The following is a 20,109-nucleotide window of genomic DNA, read 5'->3' on the forward strand; positions in this document are numbered from 1 at the left end:
AGAACAGAGAACCCAGAAATTGACCCACGGCAATATGCTCAATATTTGACAAAGGTGGCAAGAGCATACAATAGAATAAAGACGGCCTCTTTAATAAATGGTGTTGGGAAAATTGGACAGCTACATGCAAAAAAATTAAACTAGACCATCAACTTACACCATACACAAGAATAAACTCAAACTGAATAAAAGACTTAAATGTGACTCATGAATCCAGCAAAATCCTAGAAGAAACTGTAGGGAACAAAATTTCAGACATCATATGCAGCAGATTTTCACTGATACATCACCTAAGGCAACAGAAACAAAGGAAAAAATGAACACATGGGACTACATCAAACTAAAAAGCTTCTACACAGCAAAAGAAACAACCATCAAAATGGAATGGCAACCCACTGTATGGGAGAACACCATTGCCAATCATAAATCAGATAAGGGGTTAATTTCCAAAATATATACTCATACAACTTAACAAAAGGAAGACAATGAACTCAATTAAAAAATGGGACAAAATAGAAACATCTCCAAACGGGACATACAAATGGCTAAGACACATATGAAGACATGCTCAACATCACTAATCATCAGAGAGATGCAAATTAAAACAACTATGAGGTATCACCTCACACCTGTCAGAATGGCCGCCATCAACAAATCATCAAACAACAAGTGTTGGCAAGGGTGTGGAGAAAAGGGGACTCTAGTACAGTGCTGGTGGGAATGCAGACTGGTGCAGCCACTGTGGAAAACACTATGATGTTACCTCAAATAATTAGAAATTCAACTTCCATATGACCCCGTAATCCCACTTCTAGGAATACACCCTAAGAAGCCTGAAACGCCAATCAGAAACAATATATGTATCCCCATGTTTGTAGCAGCACTATTTACAATAGCTAAGATCTGGAAACAGCCCAAATGTCCATCAGTAGATGAATGGATAAAATTGTTGTGGTACATATACACAATGGAGTACTATGCAGCTATAAGAAGGAAAGATATCTTATGTTTTAGATGACATGGAGGGACCTGGAAATTATTATCCTAAGTGAAACAAGCCAAACAGAGAAAGACAAGTATCATATGTTCTCACATATTTGTGGAATATAATGAACATAACAGTCTGAGGAATGGGGTGGTCCCAGAGACATGGAAGTGAGATACAGACTGACAATCCCCAGAAGAGAGGGTGGGGGTGGGGAGATAAACCACAGAACTTATATGCATGCGTGCATGAACAATGGATATGGACAACAAAGCTGGGGATAGGGTGGAGAGGGAAGGGGAGGGAGGAATCAGTGGGGGGAAAAGGAGAAACATCTGTAAGAAAAATAAATTAATTTTAAAAATAAAAATAAAATGAAGAAAAGAAAAGAAATTGGCTGACAGTCTTATGGGAGCTCCTTTGTAGGTAACAAACTGCTTTTCTCTTGGTGCTTTTAAGATTCTTTCTTTGTCTTTAACCCAGCGGTTTTCAACCTGTGGTTCATGACCCCTTTGGGGATTGGATGACCCTTTCACAGAGGTCACTTAAGACCATCGGAAAACACATATTTTCTATGGTGATTCATAACAGTAGCAAAATTATAGTTATGAAGTAGCAAAAAAAAATAATTTTATGGTTGGGGGGGTCACCACAACACGAATAACTGTATTTAAAGGGTCACAGCATTAGGAAAGTTGAGAACCATTGCTTAACCTTTGGCATTTTAATGTTGATGTATCTTGGTGTGGCTCTCTTTGGGTTCAGATTGTTTGGGACTCTGTGTTTCCTGGACTTGTACGTCAGTTTCCTTCACCAAGTTAGGAAAGTTTTCTGTCATTATTTTTTCAAATAGGTTTTCAATTTCTTGCTCTCCCTCTTATCCTTTTGGCACCACCATGATGCAAATGTTGTTATACTTTAAATTGTCTTCGATCCCCGTACGGGCCACCAAAAAATAAATAAAAATAAATAAAAAAAATAAAAATAAAAATAAAAATAAATAAATAAATAAATTGTCCCAAAGACTCCTTACACTATCCTCATTTCTTTGGATTTTTTTTTTTTTTTTTTTTTTGCTGTTCTGATTGAGTGTGTTTTACTTCCTTATATTCCAAATCAATGGTTTGTTTCTTGGTTTTACCTACTCTACAGTTGATTCTATATAAATTATTTTTTATTTCTGTTTATGCAACCTTCATTTCTGACTGGTCCCTTTTATGTTGTTGATGTTCTCACTAAATTCCTTAACTTTCTCATTAAGTTCCTTTATAACCAGTGTTTTGAATTCTGCACCTGATTGATTGCTTATTTCCATTTTGTTTAGTTCTTTTCCTGGAGTTTTGTTCTTTTCTTTCATTTGGGACACGTTTCTTTGTCTCCTAATTTTGGCTGCTTCCCTGTGTTTGTTTCTATGTGTTAGGTAGAATTTCTGAATATCCTAGGCTTCATAGGGTGGCCTATTGCAGTAGGTGTCCTTAAGATCCAGTGGCACAGACTCCCTGATCACCCCAGCTGAGCCCTTGATGGGCACCCGTAGTGTGGACTTTACACTCCTCTGGTGTAATTGAGATTTGATTGCTGTTGGCATGTCAATGGGAGGGATTTACTCAGGCTGATCAGCTTCAAGGCCTGGCTGTGCCCACTGGACCACTGGCCTCTGACTACCTTGGAGGATTAGCTTTGTAGGGGCCCACCATACAGAACAAGACTTACTTCAGCAGGGTTCTGGTACCCACTGCGTCCACTCATAGAGTATGTCACTTGTGGAGGTGGTTAGGTGGTGGTGTTTTGATGTGGTCTGAAGCTGCCCACTGCATGTGCTGGCTCTGGGGCAAGGTCAGCCACTGCCTGTGTTCTACCAGGGGCCACCAGGCACAAGGTACAGAGTGATCAGCTGATGGCTGCTTCTTGTGCTGGGCTTGGAGGTGCCTAGGAAAAGCCAAGTTGTAAACCAAGGCTGGTTGCTTCTAGTGTCAGGCTTTGGGCCACTTAACAAGAGGTATGTGACTTGCTGGGACCAGATGCTGCTTGTTTGAGAGATTTTAGGAAAATCTGAAGAAGGATTCAAGAGAGGCAAGTGCTATGATAAAGCCATTGGAAACAGCTTTGGTGGGCCAGAAAAGTTGGATGGGGCAGGGCCTCAGGGAATCACCAGGGCAGGGCAAACAGTGTGAGCCAGATTGCTGGAGTCCTAGATATGGTGCCCATCTGCCAACCCCAATGGGGAAGGGCTTACCAAAGGAATAATGGCCTTCACCAGCACACCTATCTGGGAGAAAGCTCCCTCTCCAGCTCTTACCCCAATGCCAAACAACTCAGTTCTTCCCTGTATATGTCTGGTGCCTTTCAAGCCGCCTCCCCTCGGAGCTCAGAGGGAGTAAGTTAGAGTAAGTCCCTGCAGGGACCCTTTAAGGGAAACTGCCTGAGGCTCCAGCAGCCTCAGCCTCCCTCAGCCTCAGTTCCTGTTGGTTTTTACAAACAGAATTTGGGAGACTTTTCTTCCTGGCATTGAAACCCTGAGCTGGGAGCCTGATGTCGAATGGGGACCCCTCACTCCTCAGGGAGGACCTTCACAGCTGAGGTATCCCTCCTGATTTTTACCTGCCACACGTGGGTGTGGGACCAATCCATTCGCTCCTCCACCCCTCCTACCAGTCTCAACGTGGCTTCTTCTTTACTTTGGTAGTTGTAGGACCTTTATTCAGCTCAATTTCAGGCAGTTCTTAATGATGGTTTGTTGTAGTTTAGTTGATGTGTTTAATGTGGTTGTGGGAGGAGGCAATACTGCATTTACCTACGCTGCCATCTGAACCTGATAAAAACAATCTTAAAGGCAGCTACGTACACACATGGGAACCCCCAAGACTATCAGCTAATTTTTCACAAACTTTGCAGTCCAGAGGAAACAGCATAATATGTTCAAAATTATGAATTTTTAAAAAACCCTACAATCAAGAATACTCCACCCAACAAGGTTGTCATTCAGAATTAAAGGAGAGATAAAAAAAAATTTCCCACACAGAAAAAAAATAAATCTCACTGGTAAAAGCAAACATTTAGTAAAAGTAGATTAACTAATTACAAAGTTAATATAATGATTAAGACAACAGTACTAAAATCAGGATAATCTAAAATAATTAAGGGACAAACAGAAAAAATATATAAAATTTGACATTATAAATGCAATATGTAGGAAGAGTGTAATTAGTGTAGTACTTTTGGAAGGGTTTGACTTAAGCAACTGTTAACTTAAAATGGGCTACTTAAACACACATTGTTATATATTAAGTTCATGGTAACCACAACCAAAAACCTATAGATACAAAAAAAATTAAAGAGAAGCACATCCAAATATAACACTAAGTAAAGTTATCAAAGCCCAAGAGAAAAAGACAAAGTAACAAGAAAATAAAGATAAAAAACAGAAAAAAAAATACAATAGCAACAAGTATATACTGATCAAATTACTTTACATGTAAATGAATTAAATGCTCCAATGAAAAGACAAAAACAAAAACACAGGACTCATACATATGCTGCCTACAAAGACTCACTTCAGATATGTAAAAACAGATTAAATGAAGAGATAAATAAAAAAATATGTCATGCAAATAAAAGAAAAAAGAAATCTGGTATAGCAATATTTATATCTGACCAAAAAAAAAAGACTTTAAGATTAAAACTGTAACAAGAGACAAATGACATTACATATTGGAAAAGAGATCAATATGATACCTGTAAACATCTATGCATACAATATAAGAGCACCTAGATATAAACCAAAATAATAACTGATATAAAGAGAGATAATAGTATTATAGTGATAACAGTAAGCGACTTCAACACCCCATTTAAATCAATAAATAGACCATGCAGACACAAAATAACAAGGAAAACTTGGCCAAAAAAGACATATTATTACAGAGGTAGACTTAATAGATGTTGCAGAACTTTCCATCCACAGACAGTAGAACACATTCTCTTTAAGTGCACAGTCTATAAATTACATCACGTTAGTCCACAAAACTAGTCTCAATAACTTTTTCAAAAAAATAAAATCATCAAACATCTTTTTCTGACAACAGTATAAAATTAGAAACCAGTTACAAGAAAACTAGGAAAAAAACAAAAAACAAGAAGCTACTAATCAATGGGTTAACAAAGAAATCAAATAATATATCAAAAACAAAACCTAAGACAAATGGAAATAGAAACACAATGTTACAAAAATCTATGATATAAAGCAAATGCAGTTCTTTTTTTCTCTTTTTCCCTCAATTCTTCCACCCCCTCATCCCTTCCCCTCTGACAGTTGTCAGTCTGTTCTCTCTATCTGTGAGTCTGTCTCTATTTTGCTTGTTAGTTTATTTTGTTCACTAGATTCCAGAGATGAGTGAAAACATGATACTTTTCTTTCCCTGACTAGCTTATTTTACTTAGCATAATGCTCTCCAGGTTGATCCATGCTGCTGCAAAGGGTAAGATCTCTTTCTTTTTTATGGCTGAGTAGTATCCCATTGTAAGTGGACCACTGCTTTTTTATCCCTTCATCTATTGATGGACACTTGGGATGCTTCCAAATCTTGACTATTGTAAATAATGCTGCAGTGAACACAGGGGTGGGAAATGCAGTTCTAAGATGGAAATTATTGGTGATACAAGAATTCATAAACAAGAAAAATCTCAAATAAACAATTTAACCTTACACAAAGGAATGACAAAAAGAAGAGCAAGCAAAGCCCAAAGTAGTATGAGGAAGAAACTAATAAAGATCAGAGCAGAAATAAAGTCTAAAAAAAAAGTAGAAGAGATCAATCAAACTAAGCTGATTATTTTAAAAGATAAAGAAAATTAATAAAACCTTAGCCAGTCATCAAAACAAAACAAGAGAGCCCAGCGGTGTGGCTCACTGGTTTAACATCCACTCATGCACCAAGAGGTCACCAGTTTGATTCCCAGTCAGGGCATATGCCCAGGTTGTGGGTCCAATCCCCAGTGTGAGGCATACAGGAGGCACCCAATTGATGTTCTCTCTCATTAATGTTTCTATCCCTTTCTCCCTCTCTCCCTCTTCCTTCCTCTCTCTCTAAAAACCAATAAAGAAAAAAAAATTTTAACAATAAAACAAGAGAGAAAGGGCCCACATAATATTTTTTTAAATCAGAAATAAAAGAGTAGTTACAACCTACATAACAGAAATTCAAAAACTCATAAGTGTATAGCACAAACAACTATACACCAATAAATTGGTGAACCTAAAAAAATGGATAAATTGTTAGAAACACAATCTTGCAAGAATGACACAGGGAAAAAAAAAGAAAGAAAGAAAGAAAATCTGACCAGACTGATTACAAGTAACAAAATTAAATCTGTAATAATAATTAAAATACTAATAATAATAAAACTCCCAAAAAAACATCCACGGCCAGACAGCTCCTCCAATAAATTCTACCAAACCCTTAAAGAATAAATACCTATACTTCACAAACTATTTCAAAAAATTAAAAAGAAAAGAATGCTTCTGAACTCATTCTACAAAATCAGCAATATCTTGATACCAATACCAGACAAAGACCCTACAACAACAAAATTACAGACCAATATACCTGAGGAATATAGATGCAATACTCCTCAACAAAATAAAAGCATACTGAATTTAACAGTACATTTTTAAAAATCATACACCGTAATCAAGTGGGATTTATTTCAGGGATGCAAAAATGATTCAATATCTGCAAAGCAATCCATGTAATATACCACAGTAACAAAATTAAAATAATATAATTGTCTCAATAGAAAAACCATTTGACAAAATAAATCATTTATGATAAAAACTCTCAACAATGTGGGAATAGAAGGAACATATTTCAAGATACAAAGGCCGTGTACGACAAACCAACAGGTAACATTATACTTAACAGTGAAAAGCTAAGAACTTTTTCCCTAAGATCAGGAATAAGACAAGAATGCCCACTTTCACCATTATAACCAATTAAGTATTTAAAGTTTTAGCCACAGCAATCAGACAAGAAAAATAAAATTTAATTAAAGGCATCCAAACCAAAAAAATAAGAAGTCAAATTGTCACTATTCACAAATGAGATGAAAGTCTTTATAGAAAACTCTTAACAATCTACCAAAAAAAAAACTATTAGAACTAAGAAATCTACTCAGTATAATTGCAAGATACAAAAATATATAGAAATCATTGTATTTCTACACACTAATAACAAATGATCAGAAGGAAATATTAAGAAAACAATCTCATTTACAATTACATCAAAAAATAAAAGACCTAAAAATAAATTTAACCAAATTGTCAAAAGACCTGTACTCTGGAACCTATAAAATGTTGATGAAAGATATTAAAGACAACATGTATGTAATAATATACCATGAGCATGGATAAGAAAAATATGTTTAAAGTGTCCATAGGACTAAAAGCAATCTATAAATTCAATGCATCTATATTAAAATAATAATGGCATTTTTCAAAGAAATAGAAAAAATAATCCTAAAAGTTAGAATGAAACACAAAAGACCCAAATCGTCCAAGAAACCTTGAGAAAGAAGAACAAAGCTGTAGGCGTCACTATCACTGATTCAAATCTATACCACAAAGTATAGTAATCAAAACAGTATGGTAGTGGCATAAAAAGTGAGTTATAGAAAGCAAAGAAATAAATCCAAGCATATATAGTCAATTAATCTATAATAAAGAAGGCAGAAATACACAATGTGGCAAAGACAGTATCTTCAATCAGTGGTGGGAAAACTGGACAGATACATGCAAAAAATTGAAGATGGACCACTTTCTTATACCACATACAAAATAAACTCAAAGTGGATTTTAAAATGAAATGTAAAACCTGAAACCATAAAACTCCTAAAAGGACACATAGTAAGCTCTTTGACATCAGTCTCAGCAATATTTTTTTGGATATGTCTTCTCAGGCAAGAGCAACAAGAGCAAAGACAATCAAATGGGAGGACATCAAATGAAAAACCTTTTGCACTAGGAAAGAAACCAACAAAATGAAAAGACAACCTAATGAACGTGATAAAATATATAAAAAGGATATGTCAGATAAGAGGTAAATATCCATAATATATAAAAACTCATACAGCTCAACATCAAAAATAAAAATAAAAACAATACAATACAAAATGGACATGATGGCCCTGGCTGGAGTGGCTCAGATGGTTCAGCATTGTCCCATGCACCAAAAGGTCGCCAATTCGATTCCTGGTCAGGGCATGTGCCCGGCATTTTGGAGTTGATCCCCTCTACAGGGAGTGAAGGAGGAAGCCAGTGGATGTTTCCCTCACATCCATGTTTCCCATACCCCTCCTTCCTCTCTAAAATCAATAAAAACATTTTTTAATGGACCCAATGAAAAAAGATCTGAATAAACATTTCTACAAAGACATACAGATAAACACAGATATATAAAATGATGCTCAATATCACTAATCATCAAGAAAATGCAAATCAAACCACAATGAGATACCACTTAAAACCAGACAACTACTCTAACTTAAAAAATAACAAGTATTTGGGAGGATGCATAGAAAAGAATACCCTCATGCACTAAGGGTGGGACTGTAAATTGGTACAGCCACTATGGAAAACAGTATAAAAATTCCTCAAAAAATTAAAAATAGAACCACCATACAAGCAAGGAATTCCAGTTCTGGATATTTAGCTGAAGAAAACAAAAACACTAATTCAAAAATATATATATGTACCCCTATGTTTATTGCAACATTATTTACAATAGCCAAGATAGAAAAGCCATCTATGTGTCCACAGAGAGATAAATAAAGATTTTGTGTATAATGAAATATCGCTCAGTTATAAGTGAATGAATGCTTCCCATTTGTGAAACATGGAAGGACCTAGACATCACTCTCAGTGAAACAAGTCAGATAGACAAATATCATGAGGAATTTAAAAAAATTTAAAAAGCCCTGGCTGGTGTGGTTTAGTTGATTGAACATCATCCAGAAAGCTCACCAGTTTGATTCCCAGTCATGCCCAGGTTGCAGGCTCCATGACGGTGTAGGTGTGTGCAGGAGGCAGCCAATTGTTTTGATGTTTCTCACATCGATGTTTCTCTCTACTTCTCTCTTCCCTCTCCCTCTCCCCCTTCCTCTCTCTAAGATCAGTAAAATAAATAAATAAATATCAAATTAATAAACAAAACAAAACAGAAACAGGCTTATAGATACACAGAATAAACTAATGGCTGCCAGAGAAAATGAGGGCAAAGGGGATGGTTGCAAGAGGCAAAAAGAAATGAGGTACAGATTTCCAGTTATAAAATAAGTCATCCAGCTGGTATGTGAAAGGGTAACATTTTAAAGGGTAAAGGTAAAAGTTTGCAAAAGGCAGAAACTGTGGAAACTGTGTTGCTTGCATGACCTTTGCTCAGCCTTTTTTTGAGTACGGATAAGGATTATCTGGATTATCCACAAGGCAATGGATAACCGAGCAGATGCTGGACAGAGATACCAGACCAGTCCTACTGCAAAGTGGACAATGAGCCAGACAAAGTACATCAGCAAGAACTGCCAGAAGCTAGAAGTAGGGTGTATAACCTACACCCCAACTGCTATTCAAGGCTGAACCTTTCTCAACTCAGCCAGGCGCATGCAAAAAGCCATTTTGCTCTACACTGGCCTTGTGTTGTGGATGTGATCTCCTGCTGGCTCAGACCCTTTATTTGGTGCTGAAACCCAGGAGATCTGTTGAGGATCCCGCATAGGGGGCAACCTTGGGCCCCCAGAGTCCTCCAGGCCTCTTGTTGGACCGGGATCGATCACACCCTCAGCCGGATACTGGACCTCCAACCTTTCCTGCTGATCCAACATCAACCCCGGACACTAATTCACTGGTGAGTGTTTTTTGCCTATTGGTCTGATCTCCGGGCTGTTCTGTTATCCCCCGTCTGGGCCAGGTCTCTCAGTCACACCTGTGTGATCATCCCTCTGAAATCCAGCGCTGGTCAGGACACGCTCCTTGAGAACCAGGTTCACCATATGTCTAGGCACGCCTGATATACGTGAGCTGCATGTTTCTCTACTCCAGGGAAGAAGGGGGGACGCCTTCTTCTTCCACTAGTGTATCCATCAGACCACTAGGCCACAACATCTCACACCACAACATGGTACAACACCCTAGGATGTCTCCTAAAAAATCTACAGACCCTAGGGCTTGCTGAGGCCTTACATCTAATGTGACTCATTGTTTACTGCAACACTGTGTGGCCTCAGTACAAATTAGACAATGGGTCACAATAACCTGAGAACAGCACTGTTGACATTCTCACTAACCTAGACAATTTCTGTCAAAAGCAAAGAAAATGGTCTGTGGTTCCTTACATCCAGGCCCCTTTGCACTCAGACCACACCCCTCTGTATGCAATTCTTGCTCTCTCTCCCAAATCTCCACCTTAATCCTCCCAAACCTCCCTCTGAAGATGGCGTGCTAACTTGTTTCCTCCTTTGACCAGGCCGATCTCGCTCCACCACCGCCTCCCTTAGCCCCTCCAGCAGGGCTTCCTCCTCCAGCCCCTTCTGTGCCCCCCACCCACCCTGAACCTTCTACTCTGGCTCCTCTACCACCGCAAATGACTCCCTCACACATGTGATCAGGAACCATCTCTGGTGCCTATCCGTCCCCTACTTCAGCCCCCATTTTAGAATGTCCCCTAGGGGAAGCAGCGGGAGTTGAAGGGATTGTCAGAGTTCATGTCCCCTTCTCTCTCTCAGGTTTGTCCCAAATAAATACAAGACTAGGCTCCTTTACTGAGGATCCCACCAATTATACTCAGGAATTCAAGTACCTTACCCAGTCCTGTGATCTAACTTGGAATGACATTCATGTTATTTTCTCTTCCACCCTTAATCTAGAAGATGAAAATTGAGTCTGGGTTAATGCCCAGGACTATGCCTGTAATCTAAGGTGACAGGCCCCCACTAACCCCAAAGAGGCTGAAGCAGTCCCTAGCCAGGACCCCAGGTGGAATTATCAGGACAATGGGGCGGGTAGGAAAGCCAGGGACCACATGATAATATATCTCATTGAGGGCCTTAACTCACTGAGGCAGTTAACTATGAAAAACTATCAAATAATCCAGGAAAGGAATGAAAACCCTGCAATCTTTCTATCCTGCCTTACACAGGCTATGAGAAGATATACTAACTTAGATCCTGCTAGCCCAGAAGGAACTGTCATTTTCAACCTGAGATTTATTTCTCAGGCCCAGACATGAAAAGAGTTACAAAAACTTGATTATGGCCCTCAAACCCCTCAATGGGAACTTCTAACTCTAGCCTTTAAAGTTTTTTTGTTTTGTTTTGTTTCTTTTTTAATCCTCACCCGAGGATACTTTTCCATTTTTTGTACAGATAGAGTGGGAGGGAGAGAGAGAGAGAAACATCGACGTGAAGGGACACATCGAGTGGCTGCCACCCGCACGACCAACCAGGGCCGGGGACAAACTGCAACCGAGGTACGTGCCCTTAGCGGGAACCGAACCCGGGTCTCTCCGGACCGCAGGCCGACGCTCTAACCGCTGAGCCAAACTGGCCAGGGCTAGCCTTTAAAGTTTTTAATAATCATGATGAAGAGGCTAAACAGCAAAAATATAGCAGAATTCCAAATGCCTGCCTCTGCCATCAGAGGCCCTACTAATCAAAGGGGTCAGCTAACCTTTTTGGGGGACAGAAGGGCGCCCACTAAAATCAGCAGAGCAGACCCCCAAGCCCCTGCTTTAAATGCAACCAGACGGGCCATTGGGTGAGGCAGTGCCCCAATTCTCACCCCCCACCTAAGCCAGGTTCTCAGTGTGGAGGACCCCACTGGAAGTTGGACTGCAGACAGACTGCGCAGTCAGTCCTCATCCCTTCCTCAGACTGGCAGAATGGGCAATCCAGGCCTTGATCTGATTGGCCTGGCGGCTGAAGGCTGAAGGTGCCCAGGAATGGACGCCCCAACCGTGATCTCAAACTCTGAACTTTGGGTAACTGATGGTAGCAGGTAGGCCAATTTCATTTTTAATTGATACTGGGGCAACCTACTCTGCCCGCTCTGAGTTCAGGGGACCTCTTTGACACTCTGGGGCTTCAGTTGTGAAAACTGATGGTCAAATATCTCAACCCAGGGCAACCTAGACACTCATTTGTTCTTTAGGCCCTTACATCTTTCTCCACTCTTTTTTAATGTTACCAGCCTGCTCCAGTCCCTTGTTAGGGTGGGACATTCTATCTAAACTCTATGCTGCTTTAACCTTTACTCCTACCCTCCCCGCCAACCACTCTTATTCTTAACTTTGTCTCCTCCAAGAATCTGCTTCCTCTCCTAACATAAACCCCTGGCACCCAGGGCGGGCGCGGGCGGGGTCCACTGGCCTTGCTGGCCTCAGGGGAAATACCACTACTCTTATGGGTTTTAAACTGACCCAGTGAGGCAGGGGAGGAGGGGCGAGCCCTGAGGGGCTCTCGCTTCTGGCGCCAAGCCCCGGGTCATGCCTGGTGACTTGACTGGAACAATACACCTGTCAATTGATAACACAAGTGTCCTAAGGTGATCTCAGGGAGGACAGAAACCTTCCCTGGAGCAGAAGGGCAAAAGCTCACTTGATCTTGATTCTCAGTATGAATACAGACCATACAGACCATGAAAGCGGGCACCATGTAGGATATCTCTCACTATTAGAGGGGTACCTGTAATCTAACTATTCATGATGTGTCTAACCCCTGTAGTGGGAGTTTACATGTGCAAGCTCAGAGAGACTTGATGCAATACCAAAAAAAAAAAAATAATCATCCCAGGGAAATTAGTCACTATCCAGCCAGGGTGCAGTTCTGCCAGTGGCACTAGCCCTCCCCTCCCTCTATCATGGTTTAACCATTTGAGCCTTACTGTGAGTCTATCAAACACCTCCCTAGGCCCAAATATGACTGGACTATTTTGCTTACCAGCGGGAATGATGTTTTTAAGTGCACTAACCATTTCTGCCCCCAGGAGAGGAACTGCTATTCAGTGCCTAAACCCAGCAAAACAGAGTGGCTTATGGGCAGCAGGATATGTCACCCCAGCCAATACCTTAATCCATTCATTCATCCCTAATTCAACCTCATCAAGCCCTGAGCCTGGAAGCCATCATAGGGCAAAAGGGGAAGTCGGAATCCTCATAGCAGGCGTCATAGCTGCAATTACCGCTGAGGGCCTCATGGGAGGAATCACTTATAATGCCATAACAGTAAAAAACATAACCGCCACCATGGCAAATACAGGTAGAGATACAGGTGAAAATTTCAAACTTCTTTCAAAATCCCTCAACTCTCTTGCCTGCATGGTAATAGCTAATCACATTGCACTAAACTATTTATTGGTCACAGAAGGAGGTCTATGCGTGACAGCAAATACATCTTGTTGCTTCTAGGTTAACTCAACTGGCCAGGTCGAGGAGAAGAAGCAATGAATTCTAGATAATGCCCAGTGGTTAAAAGGATTCAGTCAGGATCACATAGTCCAATCTATCTGAACAAGTATAGAAGCAGCTTTGCCTAAACTAACCTGGCTATTCCCCTTCATAGGGCCCCTAGTATTAGCCTTCTTATTATTGCTTTTCGGACCCTGCCTCTTGCACCTGATTACTAGGTTTGCACAAAACCAACTGCAAATTTCAGTCAACCAGACAGTTGGCACAGGTTAAAGGACCCTATCACCCCATTCCTCAAGAAGTTATCTAACAAATTCTTTTTAGGAATCCACGATGACCCCACACCTACAGGAAGTAGACAAAGAGAAACTTTGCCTCTTATCCGAAAGGCAATGGATAACCCAGCAGATGCTGGACGAGATGCCAGACCAGTCCTACTGCAAAGTGGACAATGGGCCAGACAAAGTACATCAGCAGGAACTGCCGGAAGCTAGAAGTAGGGTGTATAACCTACACTCCAACTTCTATTCAAGGCTGAACCCTTCTCAGCTCAGCCCGCCTGCACCCAGGCACATGCAATAAAGCCATTTTGCTCTACATTGGCCTTGGATGTGATCTCCTGCCAGCTCAGACCTTGTAGTGTGGCTCAGTGGATTGAGCGTCATCCCATGGACTGAGAGGTCCCGGTTTGATTCCTGGTCAGGGCCCGGATTTCGGGCTTGATCCCCAGTAGGGGGTGTCCAGGAGGTAGCCAATGGATGTTTCCTTCTCTCTCTCCCCCTTCCTCTCTCTCTAAAAAAAAATCAATTAAGCCCTGGCCGGTTTGGCTCAGCGGTTAGAGTATCAGCCTGTGGTCCCGAGAGACCCGGGTTCGGTTCCGGCTAAGGGCATGTACCTCGGTTGCAGTTTGTCCCCGGCCCTGGTCGGTCGTGCGGGTGGCAGCCACTCGATGTGTCCCTTTCACATCGATGTTTCTCTCTCTCTCTCTCTCTCTCTCTCTCTTCCTCTCTCTTCCTCCCACTATACCTGAACAAAAAATGTCCTCGGGTGAGGATAAAAAAAAACAAAAAACAAAAAAACAAAAAACAAACAAAAAAAAATCAATTAAAATAGTAGACACAGAAGAGTATGGTGATTACCAGAGGGAAAGGGGGTTGGCGGCAGATAGAAGAGGGTAAATGGTCCCAGGATAAATGATGATAGAAGACTTGATTTGGGGTAGTGAACACACAATACAATATACAGATGGTGTATTATAGAATTATACACCTGAAATCTATATAATTTTATTAACCAATGTCACCCAATAAATTCAATTAAAAAAAATCAACTCAAAACCACTGTAAGGAAGGCCCCATTCCCATACTCATGCTCCCCAAATACAATAAATTATCAAAACTTACAACTCAGAGTACCTTGCGAATAGAACCCAGGCTGGGCAGTGTCAACAATATAACATAAGGCAGCATGGATCATAGGAGAAGGTCCCCAGCAAGGAATAGTTCACAGTGCATAATTCTCCAAGCTTTCTCATCAGCCTGTACAGTTCAGAAGTGTAAGGGGAAACAGTAGAGCTAGGTGGGTGGTAAGGAGCATACAGACACACTGATAGAAAGACCACTGAAGAACAGGTGAGCCTGTCTGCCCACTCAAGAACCTACTGGCTGGCAGATTGGAGGCATGTGCCTGGTGTGAGGCACCTGATGCACACGGTTAAGGTCTGACTGCTGATACAGCCTCTGAGTTTGCCTGGACAGCTTCTTATGTATTCTGGGACCTTTGACTATTTCCAGAAGACTTATTAGACAGGGAACCATGGGGCCATATTGAGGCATGGCTACATCCAGGTCACCCCCATGTTTGCTGTGTGCTTTTTTGGGTTCGGTTTGGGGAAGAAACTGCACCCAGTAGATGTGCTCAGCTACCCTCAAGTATTTGCTGCTGGGAAGTTATCTGGTGGAGAAAGAATCAAATGCTTGTTCGAGATTAAGGCTTTTTCAGGGGAAACCAAGTACTCTGATACCTGGGGCTTTGCAAAGAAGCTGTAGTCAGAGTCCGGGATTCTAGACATCTACAATGGGACTATACTCATCCTCATGTGAGATGCTCCAGCCAGTGAGATGTATTTTATGATATATGAGTGGCTGAAAAATATCTTCACTCCAGAGGGAAAGAGTATCAGTGAGTTCAGTGTTCCTCGGATCCTGATGGCAAGGAGTATCGCAGGGATCTTCAACTGAGCTGTGGGAATCCCAACCATGCTAAAGTCCTGCTTCCAGACTGCACCTCCTGGGAATATCCTAATGCTTTCAGAGATGTGCTAAAAGAGCTGATCCAGGACGAAAGTGCCACGTCCTTGTACAAAGGGTTCAGTGCAGATCATCACTGCATTGAACCCTTTGTACAAGGACGTGGCACTTTGTGATGATCTACATACATGGCCTGAACCCTTGGCATTGAAGTTGCCATGTGATTCCTTAATTGGGCCACCCCCAATTTGTAAGGCTGAAGGCTGCTCAAACCATCTGGTTGCTGAAAACTGTCACTAAAGAAGAACAGTGGGAAGAACTAGGCCATCCTTAAGGGTGAAGGGACAGGGATGGTGGGGTCAGAGCTCTATGCATGGACTTGTTGAGACCATTTGCCTTAAATGGCATCCTCTACCTGGTATAAAACTTGGTGTGCCGTTTTAAAATTTGAATTTACTTTTGTTAGTTTAAGGGATCTCAAAAACATTTGGAGATGGAATAAGTAGCTTTTAGACTAGATACCACCTGTGGCCACAGTACTGGTTATTAATTGGTTAACTACTGGCCCTACTATACCCAAAATACAGATCCCAAAAGAGGAAATCTCAACCTTTCACTAGAGGTACTATGCATGTTTTCAAGCAGCTGACCAGGAGCTGGGCTCCACTTTGATCCTTAGCCAGGAACACCCACCAGATTTCCAGGATACCATCCTATCCTGGACTGGAGAAGGGAATGTGGACTTGAGGCCCATGTCTGTCTATCAAGTGTACTGAGCAAAATATATAGAGGCAGACAGCCTGATAACAGTGGGGTTTTGTTTTTTGTTTTTAAGGCATGAAAGTAATCAAAATTGAAGTATTCTAAGTTACCAGGAGAAGATGGAGAGCTGTCTGTCCTACAGAATGAGGAGAGTTTTGACTGGACACTCCCACGCTGTGGGATAAGTGAGAAGGCCCAGGGAGTGGGAAGGCTCTCTTTGCACACTATTTTCTCACGAGAGTTCCCTATTTGAACAGGAAACAATAAATATTGTTTTCAATTTTCACGGGGGGAAAAAAAGGAGGAGAAGAAGTACCAGGGGAAATGGTAGGGTTGAGGCTTAAGTTTTCACTAAACAAACATCAAACTTGTGGATCCAAAGTACTCATGACAAGAACAAACACATGACAAATAGGAATTCTCACTGGCTTGTTTCTGTATAAAGAAACACGACTAGAAATTTCTACAAGTAATTAAAATTGGTTATTTCAGGGTAGCTAGAGTAAGGGGCCAGGAGTGCACCAGGATATGTAGGCAGCAAGTCTTGAGTTTGTCTCCTAGCTTAGGTATTTCCATGTATTATTTGTTTAAAATGAAGATAGAAATTAATATACACCATATTTTCCCATCACTAATTCCCATATTTAATTAACTTTCATAGCTTAAAACTAATTTAATTTTAACTTCCCTGCAAAGAAAACCACTCCAAATCTTAATCCTTTAAACATTAAAAGATATAATACTCCTGACCATCAAAAACGTCCAAATCTCTTTCTGATAAAAAGAACAAAATGCATTCTAATTCATTTCACACTGAAGATATTTACATATGAGTAACATATAAACATATGTATTATGAGTTTATAATTAACACCCTACAAATAAACTAGAAATTCCAAAAACGTCCAGGTTTTGAGGTGTTTTCCTAATATCAATGAATATAGAAATTCAATTGTTTTTCCTCACATCCATTAAAACAGGAATTCATTTGCCTTATGATTAGTATGACCTTTTAATTATCAAATTTCTCTAGAGATAAAAACATACAAATAATGACCAAAAAGTGAAAAAAAGCACCTGAGAACTTAAAGATACCCATCTTACATCTTCAGGTCTCTTGCCTAAATAGAAACAAAATTTTATTAGTTCCACAATTTTCTTGCCATCGTCACACAATCAACTTACATTTTAAAAGCCCAAGTGCTAATGTAAAGTAAAAGCAAAGAGCTGTAATAGTCAATGAAGAAGAAATCCAAAGCAAAGAAACCCAAACCTTGGAATCAAAACACAGTAATCTGCTTCCCTAGATTTCAGAAGAAAAAAAAAATGCACGTTAAAAAAAACTGAACCTATTCCCAGTGTGAATGAAAAGGGGCTCCATAATAAATCTGACAAACCTCCTTGAAGGAAACTCACCTCACAGGGTGAGCTGATCACAAATTCCTAACTAGCTAGGTCAGGTAGGGTCATCCAGCCTCAACCTATAAATCCCTATTACAAGGTTTATCTTTGCTTTAAGCAAGCCCTGTCCATTGTTCTTGTGCATACAGGTTAAGACACGTTTGAAATGCCAGAGACATCTTCTTTTTCAGACCCCTGAGGCATAACCACCCTGAAGGGAGCACTAATCTAGTTCACTGTTTTATAATCCAATCCTGGCCTTGCTATCTTTCACCTTCATTTAATCTTTTTTTTTTTATCCTCACCCGAGGACATTTTTCTATTTTTTGTTCGGATTGAGTGGGAGGGGGAGAGAGGGAGAGGAAGAGAGACAGAGAGAAACATCAATGTGAAAGGGACACATCAAGTGGTCGCCACCCGCAGGACCCATCCAGGGCCCGGGAACACACTACAACCAAGGTAAGAGGTACGTGCCCTTAGGGGGAACCAAACCCCGGTCTCTGGACCATAGGCTGCCGCGCTCTCACCGCTGAGCCAAACCGGCCAGGACCTTGTAATCTTCTTTATAGTCCGTCCTTAATTCCAAATGTGTTAAAAGAACTTCAAAATGTCATTCTCAGGAACATTTTCTGTTTTTTGAGATCTTGCTTCCAGGCCTATCCTCTGTTTGGATAAACTCTTTTTAAAATGTTCTACAGATTTGGACATTTTGATGTCAACACCAGACTTGAAGTCTAGACACCTCCAGGTGAGAAAGAAGCCCTAGAATGAGTCAGTCCTTGGGGAAGGAGAGTGGGGACATCTGGGCAGCCCCAGGAATATACTCTGGGAGCTCCACACACACACCTCCTTCACCTATAAGCAGAGAAGTGCTCCCTCCCCCATGCTTCCATTCTCCCAGTGAGAAAACCAGAGACTGATTCAGTTCAAGTTCTGACCCAAATTCATACACCATTTGTCCATGAGATAAAACACCTCATCTTCAGACTTTCTCAATGTACACAAGCTATAATCTGAATGCAAAGCAACATAAAATTGAAAAATATCTAAGCCTAAAAGGCCAAAACTACAACCTCAGCAAGGGCATCATCACCGCCCGGCTCCCCACCCCTCCTTCCCTGTCATGTTCCCCACTCCCATGGACCCTGGCATCCCCAGCTTTCCAGGGCTTCCTGGCTTTCCTCACGAATCTAACTTAACAGCTAGGCTTTGCAAGCCTAAGCCCTGACAATACATTTTGAAACACTGCAAATAAAACCTCAGAAACTTACTACACATGCTCAGGAAGAAAGAGTGAAAGAATTCTACAAAAACTGAATATAATACTGCAAATTTTTTTTCTAAGTTTACATCTTTTGTGGCTGGTTGGAACCATTTTATACTGTCTTTCAAGCTCTACTGATTAAATATATTTCACTTGATTGAAAAAATGAGACTTAGATTAATAAATGTTTTCAAGTGACAAACGGAGGGAAGGGGCAGTGCTGACAGGAGAGCATACCCAGGGAAGTTTCCAAAAAGGAACCTCCACCCAAAGGACTTCCCAGAGGATCTGTGCTCAGGGAAGGTCCTGGGGGAGAGAAATGGGGATTTCAAACATCTTCTAGGTGGTTACTCTCGGCTTTCCTCTCATGTAAAACATCCACAGCAAATATAAGTCCTTTAAAACGGCATTTCATTACTCTTTTTAAAACAGACAACCTATTAAATTAAAATATCAGGTCCATTTGAAATGTACATGAAGGACTATTAAATAGTTGATGATGCTGGGACTCAAAGAGGGATAGCTGTCTGGCTTTGGGATTTCCTGAAGAAATCTAAAAATGTAGGGACGTTGGCAGTCCTATATGAGCCAATTCGTATGGATGGGGTCCTAGATTGGAGATCCTTCTTCCAAAACATTTGAAACTTTTAGGAGAAAACGGGTCCCCCTGAGGAGAAAAAAAGGAACTGGGAAGCACAGACCACAGCCGCTCCAACGCACGAACTGCCGAAGACCTGAGTCACGACTGTCCCCTGTTAACCCTCTCGCTGGTCGCTGCACCGTCTGGGTTGTCAGGGGCTTGGGGCGCAGAGCTGCCCAGAGAGGCTCCAGGCCGAAATCGCCACGCGCAGTAACGGAACCGGACGCCTGGGGTCCTCCTCACTGCCCAGCCCCCAAGCTGCGAGTCAGAGGGACCCAGGTTGTAGCAGAGCCCCCAGGGGAGTAGGGTCCGCGGGTCTTGACCAAGGGGAACCAGGTCTCTGCCACAGCCGACTG

At 41.1% G+C, this 20,109-nt stretch overlaps 1 pseudogene; it reads left to right on the forward strand.

Annotated features, from left to right (window-relative positions):
* Nucleotides 1–7,927: 7,927 nt before the first annotated feature.
* LOC118643853 lies at nt 7,928–15,862 on the forward strand (annotated as a pseudogene).
* Nucleotides 15,863–20,109: the final 4,247 nt, after the last annotated feature.

Source organism: Molossus molossus, unplaced genomic scaffold, assembly GCF_014108415.1.
Source record: "Molossus molossus isolate mMolMol1 unplaced genomic scaffold, mMolMol1.p scaffold_m16_p_4, whole genome shotgun sequence".
Taxonomy (NCBI): domain Eukaryota; kingdom Metazoa; phylum Chordata; class Mammalia; order Chiroptera; family Molossidae; genus Molossus; species Molossus molossus.